Source organism: Myotis lucifugus, unplaced genomic scaffold (genome assembly GCF_000147115.1).
Source record: "Myotis lucifugus unplaced genomic scaffold, Myoluc2.0 scaffold_0, whole genome shotgun sequence".
NCBI classification, from domain to species: domain Eukaryota; kingdom Metazoa; phylum Chordata; class Mammalia; order Chiroptera; family Vespertilionidae; genus Myotis; species Myotis lucifugus.
In genome coordinates this window covers 30,376,856-30,404,206 of record NW_005871048.1, presented here as the reverse complement: position 1 = coordinate 30,404,206, position 27,351 = coordinate 30,376,856, and positions in this window count along the sequence as shown.

Below are 27,351 nucleotides of genomic sequence, written 5' to 3'. Positions count from 1 at the left end.
AGTGAGGGAATGGAATGTCCTGTCCTTGTAATGAAGACAGGCACCAGAATTACGAACATGTTTTCTAAAAAACTTTAAATGAAATCGTCTACCTCTCCCCTATATCTATTCTCTCTTCTTTCTTCTAGGTATCTCTGCTGAGGTAGTTTATTTTAAAGAAATAATATCTATAAAATGTTTAGCACAAAGCCTAACACAATAAATGCTCAAGTAATATAATTACAGACATTTTAATTATCTGGATTTAACCCACTTCCGAAACATGTGGGAAAGCAAAATTTTGTATAGCAAGAGAAAATATTTCATTATTTTTAAGTGGGAAAAATAATACTGTATTCTTAGGACATGCAAAACCCCAACCAGTTCCCTAATCATCATTAAACACTTGTAAACATCTCTATAATGATCTACTAAGGATTTATGCACTATAAAATCACACAATACTCAATTATTTAACATTTAATGAATATATTAGTGAATGTATTGGTATGGATTACAGACAGTATCAGATACAAAGTGTATCTTCCTTCTACACTACAATTAATGTGTGTTGTACACAAACAAGAAGAAAATATGTAAAAATGCACAATGAATGCAATTAACAAAATTTTTAAAGAGGTCATTAAAAAAAGTTATTTTCCACAGTGAGGTTTGGTGGTGAGGGAGACCTTTTCATTTAATAATGAATAATAACTTTAAACAAGGCAAACATGAACCATTGTCCTATTTGGAGAATATCTGAGATATAAATGCTACACATTCTGAATTGTCTTGTACAACTCTCTGGAAATTTCATGGAGATGCATTATAAGAATTTTAGAATTTAAACACGAAATTGAGGGTAAATATTTCCAAAAGTAGTTATTTCTATCAGTAGTATTATGTAGACCAGTTATGCAACCCCAGAGTGCTATTGTTATGGGACATGAGCAAAGTAGAGCAGTGGTTCTCAAATGGGAACAATTTTGTCTCCCAGAAAAGGAGCTAGTTTGGGAGGGGACTGTGAGAACAATACTACATTAACTTTTTACCATGGTATGCTTCAGATATGAAATTGCATGAGATAATGTTAATTGGTGCCAGAATTTTTAATCTAAATTTTCCGGTTAATTGTTATTATTTTTTAAACGTGTGTGTGTGTGTGTGTGTGTGTGTGTTTATTGATTTTAGAGAGAAAGGAAGGGAAAGGGTGAGAGAAGAAAACATCAATGTGAGAGAAAAACATGGATCAGCTGCCTCCTGCACACCCCACACTGGAGACCCAGCCCACAACCTGCAACTCAGACATGTGCCCTGATGGGGAATTGAACCAGGAACTTTTCAGTGCATGGATGATGTTCAACCAACTGAGCCACTCTGGCCAGGGCTCTGGTTAATTCTTCTTTAAAAAGCATTTAGATACTCATCAAGTTATAAGTCATCTGTGCTCTAAATCTGGGTCATATATCATACATTTTTTTATGTGCAATCTCAATCTTCAAGGCATTACTGAAGAATGGTATTACTACCCCATTTTATGGATGTGAAAAATAAAGCTTAGAAAGGTTAAGTGACTAAGGTCATAAAGCTACTAAATCATTGTAGTACAAGGATTTAAACCAATGTCTTCTAAACAGAGTCCTGGGTTATAGCTAGAATAATTTTATTTAAGTACTCATGCATGCTACAGTTATTTTAGACAATCCCCATACAACCACATCTCTACTGACTTTAACAAGTTGACTTCCCCAGCTATGTACTTAGACACACACATGCACTTTTTAAAATACATTTTTTCCTTATAAAAGTAATGTCAATGTAGAAATTTGGAAAATATGAAAGATGTAAGTCAAGAGGACAAAAATCATCAGTAATTTCACCACTTAGAAATATTTACTAATAAATAACTTTAAGGTAAGGATTTGAATCTTTACTCTTTTTCTTTTACACTTTTTCTCTGGTAACGGTTGTATGATATACAGTGATAGTTCTAAAATGAATCATGAGGAATTAGAAAGAAGAGATGAAGGGAAAGATGGTACACAAGCTAGAGAATTAGTTCTCAAATTCATAAAGAAGAAACTAGTGAGGTGGGGGTGGGTAGAGAGAATGGGGAGAGGGTAATTTCTAGAACCTTTTTTTGCCCAAGGAGTATTTGGAACTTAATAAATCTTAGTTCATCTGTCATCTCTGTGCTCTGCTAATGACAAGATTAAATTGAAGCTACACTTTCCTCAGTGCTTATCATTTGCAGACGCAGTACTAAGAGCTTTACTCACATTATCTTATTTTATCCCTGCAGCAACCTTGAGTAGGATATTATTATTTTCAACTTAGATCAGAAACGTAGGCTTAAAGAGGTTTTAAAAACTTGCCAAGTTGTATATCTAGTAAGTGGGAAAGTGAGGAGCCAAAGAACATATATGTTTAACCCATAGACACAGACAACTGTGTGGTGATGGCCAGAGGGGAGGGCTGCGTAGAGGTGGGCAAAAGTGTGTGTGTGGGGATGGGGACATCTGTAATAGTGTCAACCATAGAAATGAAGCTTTAAAAAAAGCAAATGTGTCTGTCCATGGAGCCAGCGTTCTTAGTCTTCGTGACACTGTTTGCTCTCTCTGAAGAAAACCAGGCATGGAAGCGTGTAGTTCAGGGAAAGGGAGTCAGAGAGGAGTTGAAGGAGATCTGGGGATCTCGGGCATAGAATGCTTTCTCATGATTTCTAGCTTCAGACTGATATTCAAACTCTAAAATATGGTTCCAAGCTTGTCTAGCTTCAGACTGATATTCGAACTCTAAAATATGGTTCCAAGCTTGAGTCGCTAGATATTTTATATTTGATTCATTGAAGTAGGCCCCAATAGTTTGCTGAATGAATGATCAGGAGATGAGAACTCCACTAAACTGAAGATCGCTTCTCTGGAATAACTTTAATAATAAGCTGAGTCCGACTCCTATTGACTCACCTATTTAGAAAGGCCCAATCCCAGCAGATATTGGCTGACTGAAAATACTATCACCTGCTACCTTTCTTTAAAATATATAAATATATTAGAGAGGAAGGGACACCTGCTACCTTTCTTTAAAATATATAAATATATTAGAGAGGAAGGGAGAGGGAGAGAGAAGTAGAAACATCAATGTTGTTAGAGAATCATTGACTGGGGATCGAGCCCACAACCCAGGCATGTGCCCTTGACTGGAATCAAACCCAGGACCCTTCAGTCTGCAGGCTGAGGCTCTATCCACTGAGCCAAACCAGGTAGGGCACCTTTCTTAAGGTCAGACTACTGCTCTTGGAAAAGAGAAGAATATTAGAGTTAAAAACTGTGTGATGATAAATCATCACATTTGGGCTCAAATTTAAAATAAATAAAAATAATCCTTTGTTTTTGACAAAATGCTTGGAAAACACAGTTTTTGGCTTTTAGTTTCAGGTTGTAGGATGGAGCTGCTGTGGAAAAGAAAAGACTTTAAGTAAATAATATTTTGGGTGCATTTTCGCAGCTCAGCTTCTAGGTTGGGAATATTCTGCATATCTGTGGAAATATGTTCTTCCCATGAAGCTCGATGTAAATCACTGGTTTTACATGAAGGCCTATATTAGTCTAGTCACTCACAGACATTTTTATGCATAATTGTTGGGTAATTGTCAGTGTTTATTTTTGTGATATATTTTTCAAAGCTGCTGTTCTCTGGGGTCTCACATAAAAGAAGGTATTTATCTCATTGGAATCTTAATCACACTACAATGAAAATGAAATGCAATCAATAAAATATAATGCAGGTGTGTTCTAAGATCAGCTACCTAATGGTTAGGTTCACATCTTTCATTCTTTAACTTTCTGAGGGTCAATATATAGCAGAATCAATGAGCTAACTAGCAAATCGAAAACACATATCTGTCTAATTGTGGGTCTATTATTAATTCCTTAATAAAGTGCATGACTTGTTAATGAGAGTTTATGCTGCCTATTCTTTTTTAAACCTCTAAGACTGGGTTGCTATTCTAAAGTTTGAGATTATTGAACATTATTTTTAATGCTAGATATCGCTGTAACACTATGGGAATTAGAATCAGAAGATGTTAAAGCAAGAAATGGCTATATAGATCCCTCCTCACCCTTTCTTTTAGGAAAGGAGACAGTGAAGACAATACTGTAGAATCATTCAATGTCACCCACTTAGTGGTGACCCTGAACCTGAAACCCAGGTCTCCAGGTTCCCAGGCCCTTGCTCTCCAAAACACCAAGCCACTGAATTTCAAGATCCCAATCCAGAGTCTGGTTTTGCAGATATTGTGGGTACGGTAATTTGCCTTGCAACTATGGGCCTGGCCCATGTTCCTTGCTTTCTAAGCAAAGTGAGATGGGAATTAAGTAGGTGAGGACAAAAGGGAGCAGCAGAAGCCTGCAATAACTGAAAATTCTATCTCACAGTGGAAAGTGCTGCGGTGATTTTTTTTAGTCTGGTTTTGGTAAAGGTGAGCCACGTATCTCCCATTCAGAAGGTAGTGTCTGAAAGGACTAGCACCAACTTTAACTCTGTGAAAAATACTACTTCTACATTTCAGGCAGATAGATGGAGCTCCTTGGTGCTCCTGCCAAGTAAAATGGATTATTAAAAAAATATTGATATCTCGCCTAGCTGGTGTGGCTCAGTGGTTGAATGTTGACCCATGAATAGGGAGGTCACGGTTTGATTCCTGGTCAAGGCACATGCGTGGGTTGCAGGCTCGATCCCCAGTAGGGGGCGGGTAGGAGGCAGCCAATCAATGATTCTCTCTCATCATTAATGTTTCTATCTTTCTCTTCTCCCTTCCTCTCTCTGAAATCAATACAAAATACATTTTAAAAATATTGATAACTCAGTTGCCATTATGGTATTTATGTTTACAGTAGAAGACAAAAATTAACTATGAATTTTTGCACCAATTTTCCATTGCTACACTCTATGTGAGTCAGCTTTAATTGTTCATTTTACTTCATGCTAGATAACAAAAAGATGATAAGCTTTGGTCATTTGTGTAACTCTAGAAGCACACTACGAAGAAAGAAGCAAAGGTTTTGAACTCAACTTTTACTCTGTGTGTAATCGTACAAGCTTATAAAAAAACAAATGGAAACAAAATTATAAATGGAAATAGCTATTCATTTCAGTTTTAAAAACATCCACTTCCACCATGTAAATGGTCACTAGACACTTAGAACAAGTTAAAGATGCTTGAGTAAGTTTGGCATTTTTACCAAAATTGCATCAATTCTCTACTTTGTTAAACTGATCCCAGCATTTGCTGTGCAGCTCTGCCAAAAATAGGTTTGATTGAGATTTCAATTTGATTGTTAGATACAGGTCTTTTGCAACAACCAAATCAAGTTGACCAGTTGAATCCTCATTCTTATTCACACTTCCTTATTACCTTGCTGTGTCTGAACAAGTTACCCAGGGTCATGGAATAGAGAGAGGAATCAACTCTTCCTACAACATGTTTGTTTCTTTTTGTGTGTGTGTCTGTAAACTAAAATTACTGACTTGCAATATAATAAACTCTTATATCTGGCAGAGGCCTTGAACAACATTCAACCCAGTGTTTCCCAGGTTGAGGGATCTGTGCATTAGTGTGTACAGGATAATGTTAGGAGGCATATCGAAACTGAATGCCAAAATGAGAAAACCCACTTACTTTCAGGTTTTGGAGGCTTCTAATTATATCAAGAAGAAAGTCTCAGGCTGGTGCTAACAAAGAACTAGCTAACATTTTCCTTTTTGAGAAATAGAAGGCAAGCCTGAGACTCAGAGTCTTCAGCAGATAACTATGTTGAGCAAGAATTTAATAATACTATATGGTTTTCATTAAATTAGTTTTTTTTCAAATTACCATCTATTTATGGCATGGACACAAAACTTCCTTTTAAAACATATGTAATAAGTTAGAAATAAAATAAGTTAATTTAAAGACACAAAGTAAGTAAAAATTAGTGCAGTGAATACAGCAGTGCAAATATGACACGGCTGTAATCACTCATATGCTACAAGTCATGAAACTGCTGTGGGAGATGCTTCAGCCTGGGGAGCCAGAGACCGACTCAACACTGAGCTGCTATCTGTGCTCTCTTGGAGGAGGCAAGAGGAACCTTCACACAGAGGGGACAGTTATACAGAAGTGCAGCGTTTGAACATTGGAGATTTTAAGCTCAGGAGGTAAATATCTCAAGAACTCAAATGTGAAGTCAAAGTTCATAAAATTTTCCCCCTTCTTTCAGTCTTTTAAGAAGTTTACTTTGTCAAGGAAGTGATATCGTTTTTTATTTGATAAAAATGAAACTGTGGCATTGTTTATTTGCTTCATTGACCAGACTTAAATTGACCAGTGTTTTCACAGTATTTCTCCTCCCCAACCTCCGGTGAGCAAGGAAGGTGCCAGAAGAGAAGTGAGCTTACATTAGGATCCCTCAATAGTAACAGACTGGTCACTTTCTTCAAAACATGCTCATGAAAGAGCATGTTATAAGATGCTTGAGGACTATAGTATAGATGCTACTACAAAAACTGGATGGAATTGGTTAGTGAAACCTAAGGTTAGTAGGTCTAAATCCTGGGGTTGAGAGAAGTTTTTAAAACTCATGTAGAATCATATATGTGAGACAAGGAGACAATGACATGAAAGTAGAGTCCAGTGTTTTTTGCAAATGATTATGAAGGGTAGTGAGGTCACAGAAGGACTCTTTATATCAGGAGACATGTTGGCATGATATGAGATGGTTGTACATTTTAAAAAGCATTAGGATTATGCTTTTTAACTTTCCTTATGATAGTAATTTTACATTTAGGCAATCAAGTATCATTGTATAGCAAATCATCTACTTTAGGCATCTTCATACATTCATCCAACTGGCTCCATGGAGCAGATTCTTAGGTGCTAAGGATAAAAGGAGGGAAGGAAGGAAGGAAGGAAGGAAGGAAGGAAGGAAGGAAGGAAGGAAGGAAGGAAGGAAGGAAGAAAGGAAGGAATAGGGAGGGAAGGAAGGAGAGAAAGAAGGAAAGAAAAAAGGAAGAAAGCAGGCCATAATCCTTGTCCTTAAGGTACACCATGTGAGATTGGGGAGAATATGTTAATGTGCCAAAAGGCAGTTGGAGGATATTATGAACCATGCTCGTTTTTGGGAGGTACTTTAGCAATGGGAATGGTTAAAGTTCAAGATTAAGAGAAATCATTCCAGTGGACATTGCACTCCAGGTAGTCATTTAAAACCTATCTCCTTTAGAACATGTAAACTTTTTCTCATAGATACAAGATCAGTAAATTATGACCTCTTCAGTAGTCTGGAAATATCAGAATGCCACAGTAGTGGCTGTCCAAGAACATGACTAGAGAAATACTTCAATCTTCAGGCCACTTGGATAGAGCCAAAGCATCTACTGCCTACTCCTCCTACTCCAGCCACATCCATCACAGTAATTAATCAGAATTAGTGATCTTTTTGTTGAGGCAATATGAGCTGACATCTAATTTTACTATATAAGTAAATTATTAGTTCATGCCAGAACAAAGAGAATGGTCATTGTCACTGATATTCCATTACCCTACACAATAAAAAAGGCCATTCATAGGCTACATGTAGGATTTTCATGGGACTCCAGGAGTTCTTGGATCTCATTTTGAGAACCACTATTCCATTGTACTTTATGCTGGTGTTTCATTGGAAAGTATACGTATGGGATATATAGATGGAAAGTTTATGCGTCTAATAAGGTCAGAGATGGAAACTTGAGGTGTGCAATTTTCAGGAAAATTTTAGGAAAGTTGCAGGCTAATATGTTCACACTTTACTCACTAGTTTGCTTGGAAATGATTTTTGATCAGAATGGATTTTTTTTTTGGAAAGTGTAGGAAGTTGCTTTTTTTCATCTGTGATACTCAGCATTTTAGCCATATACATACAGTTTTATCAGAGATGCTTAATCAGTTTTTGGTTACTTTTCAAGAAGCCTGAAAGGAGTTTGGGCTTTCTATGACTTTGGTAAATAAATATGCAATTAAGGGACAGTCCACCTCATTTAAAAAGGTTTTTTTTTGAGAGAGCATATTTACTAGTCTCTATTTCCAATTTTTGTCATCAGTGGAATAGTCTCTGTTTGGGCACATGAATAACACACACACACACACACACACACACACACACACACACACGCGCGCGCGATCCTAGGGACATCCTCCCTAGGATAAAGTTATGTGGCATAAAGTTTAGGAGTTTGTATTCTACTTGCCACTGGTTGAAATACTGGTTTCAAAAAATAATGAAACAAATAGAAGAATCCTTAGATTTTACTTTATATAAGCACACAGCAAGAAAGATAAGCTTAATTTTTAAAATGGTGATGATGTGGACTAGATTTCATTCCAGCAGGAAGATGTATAGCATGAATAAGATGCCAAGAAATAAACCAATAGGGTGCCATGTATGAATTGTTTTAAATGGGGAAAATATTCTAAAGGACTCATAAGCCATTATTTCAAATGCCTGTGTAAATATAGTTTAGTTCATCATCACCTTTTCCAATTATGTTTACGTTCAGCTCCAAAGTACAGACTCTGCTTCCTTGTTTAAAATGCCACCAACAGAACTAGCATTTTCATTAACACAAACATTTACAGTGCCCAGAAATGATGGTGGAAATAGAAATCTTTTGTTATTTTAAACTAGATGTACCTCAAAGAGGTGCCCCATTAACTTTAGCTTAGCTTTTAGAACAAAGCCATTTAAAATATTACAATTTTTAGATTTCTCATGAAATGTTCATGTTTCTATAATAATAATTATTATTATGTCTACAAAATAATATCAGTTTATTTCTGAAAAATATAATTTGCATACCTAAATAGATTAGGGATTAAATCATAGTTTTTAAAAATTAATATGATTTAAACACAATTTTTATTTTTATTATTTCGGAAACTTAAAAAAATTTTTAGGTACAGTGGACATACAATATTATATTAGTTTCAGGTGCACAGCATACTTATTAGACATTTATATACCTTATAAAAGTGATCATCCCAATAAATCTGGTACCCACCTGACACCATATATACTAGTAGTTATTACAATATTATTTACTATATTCCCTATTCTGTACTTTAGTTTCTTAATAAAAAACAAGTTCTTTTTCAGGTCAGTTACCTGGAAATATACCTAGATCTTTGTTTTGACTGAAGTTAACCATTGAAGTTAACCACTAAACATTATTGTACAGTGGTTAAGAGCAAGGCCTTGGAGAACACTGCCTGAGTGGGAAGCCGAGCTTCACTAACTACCTACCTGCATGAGCGTGGGAAGCTGCTGAACCTCTCTGTGCCAGTTTCCTCATTTGTAAAGTGGGGATAATAATAGATCCTATCTCAGAGGTTTGTTGTGAAGATTAAATTAGTAAATATTTGTTTGAGAGAACAGTGAAATAAAAGTGTTTATTCTTGCTAATAGGGCATTTCACAATAATAAACAGAAGTCAAGAAGGAATAAAATGAAAAATATGTAAAGTAGGGCCCAGCTCAACAGAAAGAAGCCTTTGCAAGTGCTAGACTGAGAAGGACACCTTGACACCTTCGGTCCACTCCAGGAACCAGGATATTATGTGTAAATATTATTGTGTCTTCCTTATGTAGGCGTATTTCCTTAACAATACCCAAACATAATGTTTTTAACATTTAAAGATCATCAAAAAGATAATTAAGAATAATGAAGTGCTGAACCAACTGCCTTCTGCTTTGACCTTCACTTCTATTGTCCAGGGTTCTCTAGTTTTCGAAGTTGATGTATCTGGCATTTGACTCTTTTTTATGCCCATGTTTAGCTATTGGCTCATTTGGTCATTCTTTCTGATGTTTCTAATTTAGTCCAAGCATGGATCATCATTACCTTTCTTCCTTGTCCACTACTCTTTGCTGCTCTTTCTGCTGTTCACCCTAATCCCCCCTTTTCCATACTAAAAAATAATTTTTAAAGGAATATGTGCTGTCTCACCACACCTGGTTGCTTATATCCACTGCCCTGCTTCTAACAGCACAGGAGCCACACCATGTGCCATTGGAATGAATGATGGTTACTGCCCTTTTAGTTCTTGGTGGTAACAATCCTAGTTGATTCCTCACCAACACCTTTAAATCAAAGTAGGGAAGGAATGGTTTTATGGTACAATATACCAGTTTAAAGATATTGGTCTGGTCTTACTGCTTGAAGTTACAGGTTAGAAGAAGAGAGAACCATATATCTTTGGGTCTGAACTGGTGACCTAGGCATGAGTTCCAGCACTTGTTAAATACCCCAGAGCTATTCTAGCCCTTACAGTGATTTCTCACTGCTGGTTTGAAAACAGATGGTAAGGAGGAGAAAAAGAACACACTGAAAACCAAGCATGAACCAAAGACCTTTAGAAAATCACTCTAATACTTGCCCAACCATGCTCAGTGGGAAGACTTGCTTTATTGAATCCATACTTTATTGGAATGACTTTTCAGAAGACACACTGTTTTAAAAAAAATCCTTGCTCAGCAGAAATTATTTTAGATAATGGAAGGAAAAAGAGCCAAAGATGGTGATTATTCCATGTCCTCATCCCTTTCTTTGTCCCCTTTTTCACCAAAATTGAAACAAAGTACCATGGAAAGCAGAATGTGGTGGCATAATGGAAAAGAAAAACTCTGTAATAAGCAACGGGGTCAGAGTGCGGGTCCAAGGTCTGTTACGTGAGAAAGCTATTTTTCTCTATGAATGTCAACATCTATTCATACAAGAAAGTAATAATATCTGCCTCACAGAAATGTTATAAAGATAACTTTGTATATTGAGATAGTAATATTGGACATGATTATTGTTTTCTATTAGCAATAAATAATTTTGATGTTATAGATCTAAATAAAGTCCCCAAACCTCGTTTTATATCAAACTAGATGTATGATTTCCTTGTTTGTTTTTTTTCCTTTTATTCTAGAAGTTCATAATCTTCACATCTTCTGGGATGTGCAAAGAGCTCAAACATTGGAATATGAGAGATCTGAAGTCAAACTCTGGTTAGGCACTCTGAATTAGCGACAGTCAAGGCTCTAACCCTTGGTTTTCCTTTCTGTAATATGGACTGAAATCTATTTTTTCAGGGTTGTGGAGAGGATTAGTGATAATGTTGAAGGTAGCTAGCCTAGTGAATAGTTCACAGTAAACAACCATTATACTACAGGATACTTTTTGTTTTTTTATGCCTTCATATTATCATCTACAACATGGGTTTGCCTTTGTTCACAATTACTTTATAGGCCCTCAAGTATTGTGCTTGATGGACAGTAAATGCTGATAAGAGTGTACCTTGAAAAGGATGAGTCATTTGGATTGATAAATGATTAAATGGTAATATGATGGGCTCAGAATTCTTTTTTTGTTCAGATATCCAAACTAGAAATTCTTTAGAAACTCAAGTTCCTGAGGAATGTGAACATTGCTAAAACATGGTTACTGCCTTTAGGAAGCTTACATCCTAGCAGAAGGTATTTCTTTCACTAATATCTGTGTCTAAACAAAAACTTGTCTTTGTATGGTGACTGGGCTATGAAGCAAGAAAAGCAAAAAGGCTTTCAGAGATTAGACAGAAGTCTTTGAAGTCATCATTCTGTCAAAGGGGATGGGTGATGGGTAACAGAGTGAGGGGGCAGTGATCTGTTAATCATATTCAGGCACAGTACCAGGCAATTCACGTTAATTGTTTTAGTTAATCTTAAAACTAGCCTATGAGGTGGGTTGAAAATGTTGACTTTATGGTTGAAACAATTGGTAATCTCAAAGAGGGCAAGAACCTTTTCTAAGATCACATACCCTTTGAATGTTGAAGATGGGATTTCAATCATTAACAGGAGTGGGGTTAGAAAGTGGGTTTTGTTCAGTTCAATAGAAAATTTCTTAATCTGAGTGTCTCACCTGCTCTAAAAATTTCTCATTTTATCTCCTGGATTTTCTTCTTCCCTTATTTGTTGGGACCAACAACGAGTTCAATTCTAGATTTTGAAATGCTCTGGTGAGGGTTACATCCATTCCTCCTGTGCACATAGCCCAGAGGGCTCATCTTATGCTTTAACCTGCACACTTATAGCAAGAAGAATCAATAGCTATTTCATATGTGCTGGTGTTTAGTATTCAATGAAAGGAAACTCAGCCAACATTTTTTAATCATATAAATATGGTACAGACTATACCACAATTGAAATATACTACTCAGCCATTTCTCCTTTTCTTTAAAAAATATTAGTATTTAATGCTCCCCTTCCCAGTAAGTCACAAAACTTTATACAAGCATACCTCAGAGACAATGTGGGTTTGGTTCCAGGTAACGATAATAAAGCAAATATCACAATAAAGCGAGTCATGGGAATTTTTTGGGTTTTCAGTGCATGTAAAAGTTATGTTTATGCTATACTGTAGTCTACTAAGTGTCCAATAACTTGTCTAAAATCAATGTATGTACCTTAATAAAAATATTTTATTGCTAAAAAATGCTAACCATCATCTGAGCCTGTTGGAAAAAAATGGTGCCAATAGACTTTGCTCAACACAGGTTTGCCATAAACCTTTAACGTGTAAAAATAGCAATATCTATGAAGTGCAATAAAGTGAAGAGCAATAAAACGAGGTATGCCTGTAAAGCTGTCTTAGGTAATAGGAACAGTCAGCCATGAGTCCCGGATTACAGGGTTTAGCAGAAAGGATATTTTTCCCTATGTGTCAACAAATCTGAAGATGAATAATCCAGAATAAAAAAGGGTAGAGGTGGGAAGAGATCAGAAATCTGTCTCCTTCTTTGTGTGTTTGTGGCTAGAGCACTTAACATGAGGTCGATCCTCTTTACCAGATATCTATCCTATTAACCAGAGATCTACTGTATAACTGAGTCTGTCTCTTCAAAGAACGATCAGTGAAGCCCCCACTAGCAGCTTCACCTCACATCTCGTTGGTCAGAATCTATTATATGGCCACTCCTAGGAGCAAGGAGAACTGTGTTATGGTTTGGAATGTAAAAAATTGAAAGAAAAATATTACCAGTGAGATAGAAAGAGGCCTTTTTAGAATGTCAAAAATTTAGTTTCTCAGTCTCCATGATAAAGAAAAACAAGGTAGAAAAGGACAATAAATGGCTTTGTGGACACTATCAGCTCATCCACAGTGTCAGGCACAGGAAGCTACTGGTCTTCCCTGGGCTGTGTTTGATGCCAGAGGGCATTCTGGGTCTACTGCTTACTGTGAAACTGCATTCAAGTTTCTTGACCTCTGTCAAGCTTAGCGTCCCTGTTTATAATACAAACTAGTGGCCTGTGCATGGATTCGTGCACATTGAAAGGAAATTAATTAGAAGGTGGCCGGCAGGGCGGGACTAGGCGAGACAGGCCAGACACACCCTGGAGATGTCTGCGGAGTGAGTGGGTTCCCTCTGGCAGGTGGAGTACCTTGGCCTGGCCTGGGGGGATCGGGCCAAAACCAGCTCTTTGACATCCCCTGAGGGGTACGGGAGTGCGAGAGGGCATTCTGCAAAGTTGCTGTCATACAGGGTGTGGAATGGAAACAGAAGTGTGCAGCAAACCAGATTTGGGGCTGACAGTGCCCCAGAAACAACATAACCCACGGCCAAAGGTGGAATTATGCAGCCCTGCGAGGAATCGGGCTCCCTCCTCTCTGGTTTCGGGGTGCATCACACAAGAACCGCTGCTGTCATGTCACTGCAGCTCGGCAGCTCCTGCATTGAGTGTCTGCTCCCTGGTGGTCAGTGCGCATCATAGCGACCGGTTGGATGGTTGAACACTTAGCATATTAGCCTTTTATATATATAGATATAACTACAGAGCTTATTTTAAAGTACTTTTGTCACCATTTTATACGGATGAGTGTTAAGTGCTTAACATAGTGCCTGGCACATAGTAAACTGTAATAAATATGAACTTTAAAAATAATAATCATTGCTATTATAAAGTATAACACTCATACTAGTACTTCTCCTTGACTAGAGTGAGCCTTTTTACATGTTGCCTTTTGCTATTGCTTGTTTGTTTGTTTTGTCCTAGGAATATACATCCTGAGCTCTGGATGAGGGCTGAGAAGGTGCGCATGACACAGAACACACTGGACCCCAACTCAGATATTGGGGGAAGGTTCCATGACAGCTGAGTCAGATGTGCTGATCCCTGAGTTCCCTGATACAACGCTGCTAATAATCTCTCCCCTCAAACCGATGAGGCTGGTGCTACCCTGAAGCACTGAGAGATGTCATGCCAATTTACACAAATCTTTATTGTTGACACTCTTGCATAATGACATCTTTATTCATGTGAAAATACAAAATAAATTTCAACTATATGATATTGTTTATGTTCATCAGAAATGCTATTTGTCTTTACAAAGTCTGGTTTCAATAAACTGTATGTAATGGATATTAAATAAACATGAAATTTTACACGTTCATAATATTTGGTTTCTTGTGATTTTGATGAACTACACTTTCAAACACTGTCAGTTCATCCTTATTTACAAACAAAATGTTTGCTTATAGCAGAGTGATGTAGTGACTTGCTTTATTTTAAGATAAGTCAACTTTTCTATTCAGTGTTTAATGGGAAACTGACTCAAAAATGTTCTTTTAGGCAACATTTACATTTCTCTCTGTATAATATATATTATACTATTTTAACTTAATTCTGTGAGCTACATAAACCAAAAACATTCTAATTCTGTTTTTAATGTATTTTTTAAGATAAATAATTTATAATGCACTAATAAAACTAAGGAGCTCTTATTAAAACATATTATATGACCTACTAAAATTGATATATGAAAATTGACTCTCTTAAAAGTAATTTTGTGAAATTATTTTGTATAAAATGGACTTTCTTATATGAATTTTTGACAACAAATATAAAACAAAAAGAACTTGAAATCTCTCTCTCCATCCTTCTGCACATTGAAGAGAAGTAATCGAATACTTTCTAATTTTATGACATTGGGGTTTCTAGAAAAGGAAACCAGATGAATAGTAACCATTTTAGTTGTGCATATCAGCATCTAGCAACCTATTTAAAATAAAAATCCTTTCCAAAGTGTACTTAATCTTTTCACATCTTTAAAATGATACAGTTTTATTTGTGGATTTATTTTTGAAATATTTTATTTGCCATCCAGGGGGAGAAATGTCACTTTTGCTTTTTCTGTTTGTTCATTTGAAAGCTGAAAATAAGTAGCCCTGAGCCCATGTTCCTTCATTCTGTAGCCTTTCCTCATAACAAGCACCCTATAAGCACTCAAATGAGATAAGAAAAGCTATGAAAGGGCAAATAAATATTGTAAATATTAAGGTTCCTTTAACCTTGAAAGGGCTTATTTTTTTAAAAAATATACTTTTATTAATTTCAGAGAGGAGGGCACAGGAAGAGAGAGATAGAAACATCAATGATGAGAGAATCATTGATCAGCTGCCTTCTGCATGCCCCCCACTGAGGACTGAGCTTGCAACCCAGGCATGTGCCCTGACCGAGAATCGAACCATGACCTCCTGGTTCATAGGTTGACGCTCAACCACTGAGCCACGCAGGCCGGGCAGGGCTTATTTTAAGTGAGTACTCATGGCATAGCATGACCAACAAAGGTGATCATGGAGGCATCTAGCTGACACTCTGCCTTTACAGGGAGGCACCAGGAAGATGTTGGGGAAGGGAAGGCTGACCCTCATTCAGAGGGTTTCAAACAACAGGGCGATGGTGTCTTCATACTTAGAGTCTGGTCCTTAGTTTTGAGGTTGGGGTGATGGCTGAAAGAAGGGAAAAGAAAGAGAGGAGGGAATTGAAGAATCTGAAAAGCAGAGATAAAGGAGTGGCACAAGTTTATAGGAATTTAAGTAACAAATGCTGATTCCTAGGACCACCCTTTAGAGCATCCTAGCACCTACTTGCAAGGGCCAGCAGGATTTTAAAAAAGAGTTAGAACTTTGGATTCCATAAAAAAGTGCTTTTCTGTGTCATTTCTTGGGTTGGGCTACTTTTGTGGGTAACTAATCTCACCCATTCCTAGGATTCTTTCCTTTTGACTGGTTCCATTTTTCAGGCAGTGACCTTTCCCTGACCTCGGCCCCTAACTCTGGGTTACCTTGTTGTAGCCCTGGTGCAGCGCTGAATAGAGGGCTTACCAAATTGTTGGCACCGGATAAGTGGTACTGAGCACAATCGTCCCCTTTCATGAGCGAGAGGGAAGTTGCCTTTCCGAGGGTTCAGAGAGCTGAGCTGACTTGTGCCTCCTTTTCATTTTGCTGCCTAGTAATTTTCCCTCTGGCCAGATCTGCAAACTGGGTGCCTTGCAGGAAGGTGACATGCACCACTGATGCAAAAAGGAAAAAAAAAAAAAGACTATTGGCATCAACACAACATTCAATGGTACTTCAAAAACAGTTTTATTTTATGGTGAAACAGGTCAATTATTTGCCCCAAATAATTAAAAAGTTTAACTGCTTAAAGTTAATCTCAGATATCTTTACATTCTTATGTTAATTATAATCCTCCTTTTAGTGGAATCGTTATCTGAACACCTAGCTGTGTCAGTTTTTTAAGCCACTCCCTGAATTACCCTAGGAAAGAACGCCTTCTACCTCAAAGTGAAAACAATCTGTATCTCCCAAGTTTTCAAATAGGGAAAAGAATTGTTTGATTAAACCTCAGTCAGAGGCTCTAAATAACCTCTATCCTTGGCCTCTGTGTTGCCACCTCTCCATGGCTCCACCAGCGGGATGGTCACTTCAGAAGTTCTAGACTGTTCTGCTGCTTCTTTTCCAGGAAGAAACCTAATGGGTCCTAACGCTGAGATTCAGGGCTACAGTGAATAGCAAATTCTGATGTGTCACATTGAGATGCAAGACCACTGTGCCAGCCTATCTCTTTTGAGGAATGTCTGAGGGACAGTGAACTGGTCCCCTGTTTAAAAAGTTTGAGGACCCCTGTTCTAGACTGTTCTGCTGCTTCTTTTCCAGGAAGAAACCTAATGGGTCCTAACGCTGAGATTCAGGGCTACAGTGAATAGCAAATTCTGATGTATCACAGTATCACATTGAGATGCAAGACCACTGTGCCAGCCTATCTCTTTTGAATAAATCAATATGGCAATATCAACAATTTCCCAGGCTACTCTCTATATTCTCATTTACTCCCATTTTCAGGATGTCAGCACTAAAGAAAGACAAAAAAAAAAAAAAAGAAGGGAAAAAAAAGAAGGATCTCAGTAGCTAATGGGAACATCAAGCTAATCCCTTACCTTGCCTTCCAACTTTCTCAGTTTTTGGGAAAACGGTGCTTCAAATTATTTTTCAAATGAGTAGACTGTTGTCTTATGTTTGGATATTTAATTAGATCTAAGGGGTGGGGGTGGGGATGAAAGTTTTTAATACTATTTTGCTATCTAAAATACTCATGAATATTTCCACCATATTAAGTAATTCTTTATCAAATATACTTGTGATTCCAAGTGTCCTGGCTGTGGGTTCAGAGAGCCCAGCCATCAGTCAACTCTGCCCCACGCAGGACACATTTTGCTCTGTGTGCTCTAAAGCAATCAAAGAGACTGCAAATGTTCTTCAAAGAATACATCTAGAATGCTACTTCGTTAAGCATCTCCTTGGCATTCATTCTATTTTCCACTTTGAATTGCTGCATTTAGTTTTGTAATGACCTCCTATAGCAAGGAGGTTTTATTAACTCTTTGATCTTCTAGCTTTGGGATAAAAACAAAGAAAATATAAATGAGCACTTTGTATACTGTCTTATAGAAGAGACCAGAAGAAAAAAGGAAATATGTTTCCATCAAACAGATTGGTCTGTGTGGAGACTTTCAGCCCTTCCTGTTATTTCCTCCCTTTAAGAAAAATGCTTGTCAATGTTGTACATGTGTTTGTTTTAATGTTGTCTGTATAACTAGGTCTTTGTTTCTCTTCTCTCATCTCCTGGATGAGGTTAGGGTCAGATATCTCTTTGTGGATTTTCTTTTTAAGATATTCTCCATCCTTGGTTTCCTTTAACCCTAAGCACGATTCTTGGGAAATCTGCCATCGTGTTTATGGGATGCTGGCAACCGTGCCCTGTTTCCAAGTGTTGCTTTGTGTGTGTCTACGTGTGTGGAGAGGGAGAGAGGACCCCTTGGCCAGTAGTTAGCTAATACTGCCTTGAGAAAAAAGCTGAGAACACTTTGCACGTAAATCCCAGTTCTGTTCTTCATTGGAACTGTGTATATATTCTGGAGTGAAATCTCAAAATTTAATTATCTTGCTCCTAAAGTGCCTTTCACATGGACTGACTGTATATTTATTTATTTATCTATCTATTTATTTTTAATTTTCTTCCTTTTTATTGAATTTATTGGGGTGACACTGGTTAACAAAATTGCACAGGTTTCAGGTTCACAATCTACAACACATCACCTGTACACCAGCCCAAGTCAGGTTTACATCCATCACCATTTATCCCCCCATAACCTCCTCCCCCTCCCCCAGAAATCACCACACTGTGGTCCGTGTCCATGAGATCTTTCTCTCCAACCACTTTTTTTTTTTGCTCAATCCCTCCCCCCTGCCGCCCCCTCCCCCCAAGCCCCGTAGTTTTATATTTTGTTACCCTTTGGTTTGCTTTCTTTTACATACTCAGCTGATTCTATCTTTTTGGGTCTTGATCATTACTTTGGAATCACACAAACTTTAGGTAAAAAAATATAAAATGCCAGCATTTCATGATAAAAATTAAATCCAAAGATTGGAAATAGTTATTAATCAGAATACACCTTCTATTTTTCCTGTCTTGTAATCAGCAGTTTATTATATCACACACACTTCCTTTAGCATCTTGAAATTTGAAAGTGTTATTTGTTGTTAAATCTAAAGCAACCTGAACTAACAGCCTGTGGACTTTCTAGATTTGCTCAACAGAGACTGTAAAATAACAGGTGATCCAATTGTATGCTGGTAATATTATCAGGTCCTATGGAGTGTCTATGTCTATGGAAAATAGAAAGCCTTTATTTAAAATTTCAACATGGCTTCATTTCATTTGGGCAATGGTTGATAATCACCTTAATTTTCCTCCTTTTCTCATGTCCTTAAAATTGGACATATTTATTTTTATTTTAATGAGAAATTTATTATATACTTTAAGAATTCTCATTTGAATAAAAGTTTAAGGTTTTTATTATTCCATGAAAAAAGGCAAATATAATGAAATATTTCATTTTACAAAATTTTAGTGAAGACATTACTTCTATCCCTGTTTGAAATTAAATTAATATTTAAAATTCATATTGATTTCTCTTTTTATAAAAAGCTGCAGAAAACATAGTATGATGGCGACAAGACCATGACCATCTAAATGGCACCTATATTCCTTGCTTCTCTCCAGCCAGAATGTCCTCTATTAGCTGTCCTAAGGAGTCTCATTTCAAACGTTCTTTTCTAGTTTGATTTGTTTGTAATCTGGAATGTATTTATCCATAGAAATAATAAGAGAATGCCTCAATTTAGTATTTCCAGCCACAGAATCTAACACCCTTGTGAAGGAAAATCCAAAGGGCTTAATGGAACGACATGCTACAGCTTCTTGTGGCTTGATTAGAGGAAAAAAGAATTTGGGTCTTAAGCTTTTTCATTTTGTTCTCTTCCTGGTGTCATAAATATGTCTACTTTTCTTCCTAATACTGCTCCCTTTCTTCTTCTTACAGTTTATCTCCTTCCTTGGTTTACAATAGACACAGAACTTACCTTTTAAATAATAATAATAATAATAATAATAATAATAATAATAATAGCTAACCTTTATTGCATGTTGCTACAAATTAGATGCTTAGTCCAAATGTTCTATAATATCTTATTTTTCAATTTTTTATATGTATATTTTTAATGATTTCAGAGAGGAAGGGAGAGGGAGAGAGAGATAGAAACATCAATGATGAGAGAGAATCATGGATCGGCTGCCTCCTGCACACACCACACTGGGGATCTAGCCGGCAACCTGGGCATGTGCCCTGACCAGGAATTGAACCGCAACCTCCTGGTTCATAGGTCGACGCTCAACCACTGAGCCATGCCAGCTGGGCTATAATATCTTATTTAATCCACACAACAACCCTAGATGTAAAGCATTATTACCCTTATTTACAGATAGATAACCGAGGAATTGAGAAGGTGAATAACCTACTTAGAATCATACAGTTAGTACATGATGGGATAAGAATTTAAACTTAAGCAGTTTGATCTGTATCACATCTCTTGTTAACCATGAGAAGATATTTGAGAATTCCTAAAGTTATTTAATGCTAATGTATTATTTCACTTCTTTAAGCCATTGCTGATAGCTGAGAACAGAATCAAACATCACAGGCACCTCTTAAGCAAGTTGTGAGTGGCTTTGAGACTAAGCTGTTCTCAGTCTCAGAAATTAGAAATCCTTTTCCACTGTACATTCTTACATGCTTGACAGGAAAACAGATACCATTCCCCACTGGGAACTGAACAAGGTCACCTTGGCCCAGGTTGTCAAGAACTAAAACAGTAACGAACACTTGTCTACAGGAAGATGACAATATTGCAATTAAAGATTCCTAACATTTCTTTAAGAAGAAATAAACATAGAGACGTGTAGAGATTTAATGAATATTTAATAAATATGAGATGATAATTTGGCTTATTAGTACCATTAAGTAATTTTGTTAAAGAAAGAAAGAATGAATGAATGAGTAGAGAGATAAATAATCAGTCTAACAGGTAAGTAGTCAATTGATGCCCTCTAGCTAGACAGAAAATCAGTAGTTGCAATTAGAAAAGATTCCCATAGCAGCCTGTTGGGGCACAAGTAGGGAGTGGTGTGTGTCTTCATAAAAGGAAGTGTGGCAGTTGGCTATTGCAGGGGATTTTAGACATCTACAATGAAGGTGAAAGTTTTCATACAGACAATTGTAGTGAGAGTCTGGAATTTGGAGACTCACTGCTGATTGTGGAATGAACAGTTTTGTAACTTTTGGAAAATTATTTTTCTGTTTTGGGTCTTTGGTTCCTCTACAAAATTAGAGAGTTGGAAGGAAAAAAAGTCAACATTTCCCAAAGAGTATGCTTTGGAACAGCAGTTCTTTGGGATATAAATAAAAAAGCAGAATTATGTATTAGTTGGAGCCTTCTAAGTTGCAAGTGACAAAATACCCGACTCAAGCTGGCTTAATAGAAAAACAGGATTTATCCTCTCATAGCTTAGAAGTCCAGGGGGAGAGCTTGCCTTGGCCATGGCTGACTCCCCTGGTTTTGAATAATGTCATTAGGCAGAATAATGGTCCCCCAAAGATGTCCGTGCCCAAATCACTGTAAACTGTGAATAAGTTACATGACAAAAGAGACTTTGCAGATGTGATTAAGGTGTGAGATGCAGGGGATTAACCTGGGCCCAATCTAATCATACAGTCTTTAAAAGGAGAAGAGGAGAAAGGTGATATGAGAAGGGCTTACCCTGCTGTTGTTAGCTTTGAATATGGAAAAAAGGGCCACAAGCCAAGGATTGTGGTGGTTGGTCTCTGGAAGTTGAGAACAACCCTCTACTGAACAACCAAAACGTAAATGAGGACCTTGTTCCTGCAACCAAAGGAACTGAATTCTAACAACAATACCAATGAACAGAAAATGAATTTCTAGAGCTTCCGGAAAGACACAGCCCTGCTGACGGTTGGATTTTAGTCCAGTGACCTGTACCACACTTCCAACTTCCAGAACTGAGAACTGTAGGACAAATTCGTGTTGTTTTAAGCCACTAAATTTCTGGTGATCTGTTATAATGACAACAGAAAATTAATACACCACTTGTTTGTGCTTCCTTATGGGATTCCTTCGTGAGTGAGGTGGTCCCAGCAGTTCCAACCTCCTTCCCCTTGTCTTAATGACATATAAAAAGAAAGGGCCTCTTCCCCAATAAATACTAGAAAGGTTCTTGGCCTGATTTTCATTCACTGGAAGTGGATCATGTGCCCATCGTTGAGCAGTCACTGTGGCTAGGGGTGAATTTATTAAGCCACAAGTTTATATCAGACCCTTTCAAACCATACGAAGTGAGATAAGGGAGGAGGGATTTCCATAAGAGTAACTAGGGTACAGATAGCAGAATTAATGCTGGACAGTCCTAAAAATGTGTTCACTAGCTTGGAAAGATCTCAGTTAAGCAAATGTAAACAGTTTTACCCACCAGGATTTCTTACAGCCTGATATATATATATATATTCTTCCTATTTTCCCAAATGTGTTAGCTTTGTATTGTTGTTGTAAAAAATTACCACATATTTAGCGGCTTAAAAAATACACATTTATTATTTTATAGTTCGGGAGGTCAGAGGTCCAAAATGGGTTGGCATGCCTGCAATGCTTCTGGAGGCTCTGGGGAAGAATCTTTTTTTTTCTATGAGAATATTGCTTTTTTGAGCTTCTGGAAGTTGCATTCATTGGCTAGTAGAATCTCTCTCCATCTTCAAATCTCTCTTTCTCTGTGTGTGACACTAATCTTCTGCCTCACTCATATAAGCACCCTTGGGCTTACATTAAGTGCATCTGGATAGATCTCTCCATCCAAGTCTCATACATGTAATCACATCTGCAAAGTCCCTTCTGCCATATACGGTAACATATACACAGGTTCTCGGGTTAGGACATGGACATCTTCAGGGGCCATTGTTCTGTCTACCACAGCAGACTTATTTGATCACATAAAATAAGAGTCAGAAAATGATAGCCGGTGGGCCAGATTCAATCTATTGCCTGTTTTTATACAGTTCCCCAACTAAGAATGTTTTTGATGTTTTAAAAGGGTTGTGTAAAAAATAACACAAAGGAAAATATGTTATAATTGAGCTGGCAATGCCTAAAATATTTACAATATAGCTATTACAGAAAAGTTTGCCAAATTCTAATATAAAGTGTTTTATAGGATTAGTGCTTCTTGGAACACATGTAAGAAATAATTAGTTGAGATGATTAGTTTAGTTTCTTTCCCCCTCTACCGTTTTATTCCTAATTAAATGAACATTTACTGAACACCCATTTATACTGGGTGCTGTCCGAGGCACTGGGGATATAAAAATATGAATCAGCCCTAGCTGGTTTGGCTCAGTGGATAGAGTATTGGCCTGTGGACTGAAGGGTCCTGGGTTCAATTCCAGTCTAGGGCATGTACCTCGGTGGCAGGCTCTGCCCTGGTTGGGGCGTGTGCAGGAGGCAACCAATCGATGTGTTTTTCTCACATTGATATTTCTCTCTGTCTTTCCCTTTCTCTTCCACTCTCTCTAAAAATCAATGAAAAAATATCCATGATGAGGATTCAAAAAATATGAATTATAGCCTCTGCCCTCAAACCACTTACAGTCCATTAGAAAGCTATATTAAAATAAGTGCAAACAGCTGCTTCGGGCTGTATGACAGTTGCCTGGGTAGGGTTCAGTGGCATATAGAAAACACATTTTGGTGAGAGTGCTTAGTCCATGTCCCTTCCCTGAGAATGTCCCACTTTAGGCAGTTGGACAAATGCAGTGATTTCTGTAATATGAGACCCTGCCCTGTGACCGCTGGTTATTGGGCCAGGTTGACACCCATTCTAAGCCAGACTCCGCCCCTGCCCCCCCCCCCCCCCCCAGGAATTAAGTGAGCAATTACAGGCAATAGCCAGTGTCTTCTGGAAGCAATACAAAATTGGAATAGAAATGTGTTATGGTCTGAATGTTTGTGTGCCCCCCACTCAAATTCATATGTTGAAATCCTAACCCCTAAAGATGATAGTATTAGAAGGTGAGGCCTTGGAAGGGTGATTAGGCAATGAGGGTGGAACCCTCATGAATGGGATTAGTGCCCTTGGAAAAGAGACTCCACAGAGCTCTCTTGCCCCTTCCATTATGCGAGGAAACAGCAAGGACAGATTATGAACCAGGGAGAGAGCCTTCATTAGAATGTGACCATAGTAGTGTCTTGATCTTGGACTTCCCAACCTCCAGAACTGTGGGAAATAAACTTCCGTTGTTTATAAGTCACTCCGTCTGCGGTATTTTGTTAAAGTAGCCTGAACTAACTTAGACACCACACTTGCCCTCATGTGCTCACAGATACTGAAAAGTCAGTGTGAAAAGAACAAAAATTATAAGCTGATGCACAGAGAGAGGAAGAGGCCATGCAGCCCTGGGTGGAGTCTTTTTCGTGCTCCAGTTCTTGGTAACCACTACCCATGGAGTTGGAGCTGGGTACCTGAGACTCCCCGGTACACCAGGCATGAATCCTTTAGTTCCTGCTTACATGGCAGAATCCCAGAGGAGTGGTTCTGTTGGCTGGGACTCTGGCAACTATTATGGAAATATTTCAAATGGAAATATTTCAAGATTTTAGTCAGTGCTATGTCTATATTTGAGCATAGCTGCTTATATCCTTGTAATAAAGCTTTAACTTTCATTGAAAATAATTGAAGTGAGTTTCCATTACTTACAAACAAATAATCCCCAAGAAAGGGAGGTATTTTAAAGAAGAGAGGAATACATTCTATCTAGGAGTTAAAGAAAAATGTTTAGTGCACATACCACCTGAGCTGAGTTAGGAGGGTTGAGAAAATGTGTGCCACGGAAAATGTAAGGGATGTGGTTGAAGCAGCATGAACAAGGGTAGACGCACAAAATGGCAGCCATTATGTCAGGAGTTGTGCTGCAAAGACAAGCACAGCAGATACAGTACCAGTCTTCACAGAGCTTAAAGCCTCGTGAGGAAGATGGATATACTTACAACAAAATGTGACAAGCATCTATGATAGGAAAAAATGTGACAAGTATTTATGACAGAAAATACAAATTTCTGACAAAACACATACTTTACTCGAACTTTGGGGTTCAGGGAAGTTCTCCAGGACTAGGGTTAGAAATAAAAAAGATGGCAGGTGCCATGGGTTGGAGCATGGAGGAAGGATTCCAGGTGGGAGAAACATCATGTGGAGAGACCCTGAATTATGTTCCTTCTGCTTAAGACACCTAGGGTGGTGTCTTTCCCCTGCATCAAACCTCAGCTTTTACAGGTTTTAACACAAATATTTTAGTGTATCACATGTAATTCTACTTATATGATTAGAGAACATAAAGATTGGGAACAAGATGGAGGAAATGTCACCATGCATATAATCTAAGAAATTGCCACCATAATTTAAAACTCCTTTGTAAAAGCAGTAAGTCTGCATTTAACTCATATCATGATATATATGCATATATATGCTGATCTGGTGTTTTAGTGCCTTAATAGTAACTGCTTGTGAAGGTGCATACTGGGAACAAAGAATATAGCATTTTTAAAATTGATGCTAGCACTGTGTCATCAAATTGAGAGTAAATGCAACAAGAATATTTTTTTCACATTTTCAATATTATAGTGCCACTGACATCATTATCCATTGGTCATATTAATCTCAAATCCACAATGCATTTTTATGATCTGTATAATGGAAAAAGTGTTAAAAATGTGATAATGTACAGCTTCATTTGGGTATTTATTATCTGATTATCGTAATGTGCATCTTTTTTAAAGATTCTGATCTTGAAAACAATATGTACTTTTCTTATAATATTGTACCACACCTGAATGTGCTGAATGTACCTATAGAGAATTCTCTTTGTATTCTGGGGTCTATGTAAAAACCCATTTGCATCTAACCAATAAAACACACACAAAAAAAGGAAACTTGTAAACAGCTGGTTTATATAGATTTTTCAAAAGGCTTATGTTCTGATCCATAACATGTGTGGAATTTATATTAGGTTTTGGGAAAGAAAAATGGAAGTTACTACAACTGTGAGTCAAGAAATTAATTCCAGGGAAAAGAAATAATATCTCTTTTCTTAAAAGATAGTAGCAAAATGTGTTCTTGGTTTGGATGTGTTTCTTGATTTTGTGTTATTGGCATGAAATATACTTGCCTAGAAGAGCAATAGCATCTAATATGAAATTATTAACCTGCTTCATAACTCTAATATGAGAACATCTCTACACATAATGTTCTAGTTTATAAAGATAATTGACTACAGTTGAACTTTTCAAGGTACTAAAGAAAGGTTTTATAAATTTGCAGATATTCTGGTGTGTGTGTGTGCGTGTGTGTGTGTGTGTGTGTGTGTGCGCGCGCATTCAGTTCATATAGTTTAGTGTCCATAAAGATTGGGTGGTAAAGTGAGGTATCTTGGGGTTTTTTTGTTTGTTTGTTTGTTGGTTTGTTTTTTTAGGATAAAAAGAGCACAGGACATAGTTTTACATATAATAAACTCTTTAGAAAGTATCTGGTTTACTAACAAATTTCATGGTTTAAATCAGTTCACTGGTGTTGTCACTATAATTTGGAATATGTATTTATGTGGGTTTTAAAATTTACCCCTAATTCCACATTTGAATAGAGGTCCACCACATCATTGTGTTTAGACACCGTTAACAGCTGTCATAGTTGAGCAATCTCCATTCCTTTTCCTGTCAAAATTTTCTAAATGCTACCTTTTTACTAAACATTTCAATATCATATTTAAAAGCATATACTAGGATACAAAACTGGCAGCAAAATATGGCTCTTATTTAATTCCCTTTGTTATTAGGAAATCATAAGAATATATAACTTTTACCAATTTTCCTTTATTTAAAGCCAAACCTCAATGGCTCTGTGTTTAATAGGTTGCCAAAGAAGAGTCTTGTATAAACTTTACAACTATCACTGACAATAAACACTTTTGCAAAAATAAATGTGCTGATTTTTTTCTAATTTTATGATTAATATTAGAACCATAACTCAGAATCTAAAAAAAATATATAACAGTTTCTTTTAGCAGACTAGAACTAATTTAATGACTAATTCAATGCCATCAAGCTGCACTGAACTGACAAAAGACACTTTTAATAACCTCTGTAACTCTTTATTTGAAAGAGGGATTTATTCATAAAAATAGAATAGATGCTTCTTCCTTAGTTATTCTTCTGTTACTTGGTATTCTTATTTTTTTATTTAAAAAATAAGAAAAGCCAAAGAACAAAAATTAATGTGCTGAAATTATTAACGATAACAAAATTGGAAATCTAGATCTCTAATTATTGAAGACAGGTTAAGTAAATTAGAGTATATCCATACAATGGAAGTGTGTATGCAGCCATTTAAGCAATGTTGTAGAAGAATATTTATTGTAATGAAAAAATGGTTTTAACATAATGAGAAGAAAAGTACAAGCTTCTGCTTTGACTTAACGGTAATGATATACCAACATCTTAACAGAGATTATATTTGAATAGTCGCCATGGTAGTGA